The 742-nt window shown below is 36.3% G+C and overlaps 1 long non-coding RNA gene across 2 annotated transcripts in view; it reads right to left on the reverse strand.

Moving 5' to 3' along the window:
- Positions 1 to 396: 396 nt before the first annotated feature.
- LOC130248081 (uncharacterized) overlaps positions 397 to 742 on the reverse strand; it is a 10,569-nt gene continuing 10,223 nt past the window's right edge. For both annotated transcript variants that reach the window (XR_008839597.1, XR_008839596.1), the window contains exon 4: positions 397 to 742. This exon is cut by the window's right edge and continues 127 nt beyond it. This is a non-coding gene — a long non-coding RNA (uncharacterized LOC130248081).

Here is a 742-nt window from a genome sequence, read left to right on the forward strand (position 1 = left end):
ACTGCAATTAATTTAATTGTTTGGCCATGTTCCAGTCAGCCAGTGATTTGTGTTTTGGTCCAGACAGACAAGCGAGCCAGAGACCCTTCAGTTCATACGGGACAGATGCCCACACCAATGCCTGTCTGGGACAGCCCATTTGATTGGAATGCTGTTTGAAGTCCCATGGGAGATTTCCTGGTCATTATAATATATGCGGTACGTGGCCATGTGTTGTAGCTCTGTCCCATGGGGGGTAGTGTCTTATAGAGAGTAGAAGAATATCCTGGCTGCCCTTTATACCATATTTAATTTTCTTAGCAACACATTTTGATGAAATATGTTCAGTTTGGAACTTGAAAGCACTGTTTTTTAATGCACAAATGCAAGCGTAAAGGCTGTTATGCACATAAAGGAATTTATTTGATACAGAAATCAGTAAGACAGCAATATTGTGTAATTTTACAATTTCTGATTAAACATTTTTTGTTGTAGAAAAAACACTTGAAATTTAGCATGAAAATACACTTTTTTTACATTTTAACTCTTCCCCCCTCCCTCCCCCAAAGCATCCAGATTCAGTTTAACAGGTAGATGTATTGTTTTACATGGGCTAAGGCAAAGAAAAACATATACTGTATTCCACATAAAAAAATACACATATACAAATATCAATCAATTAACTAATAGCATGAGAGGTATTTGCTTGTGCCATTGTATAGTTATGATCCAAAAATTGTAAAAACAGATCCCAAATTTTATG

The sequence above is a fragment of the Danio aesculapii genome, chromosome 20, assembly GCF_903798145.1.
Source record: "Danio aesculapii chromosome 20, fDanAes4.1, whole genome shotgun sequence".
NCBI classification, from domain to species: domain Eukaryota; kingdom Metazoa; phylum Chordata; class Actinopteri; order Cypriniformes; family Danionidae; genus Danio; species Danio aesculapii.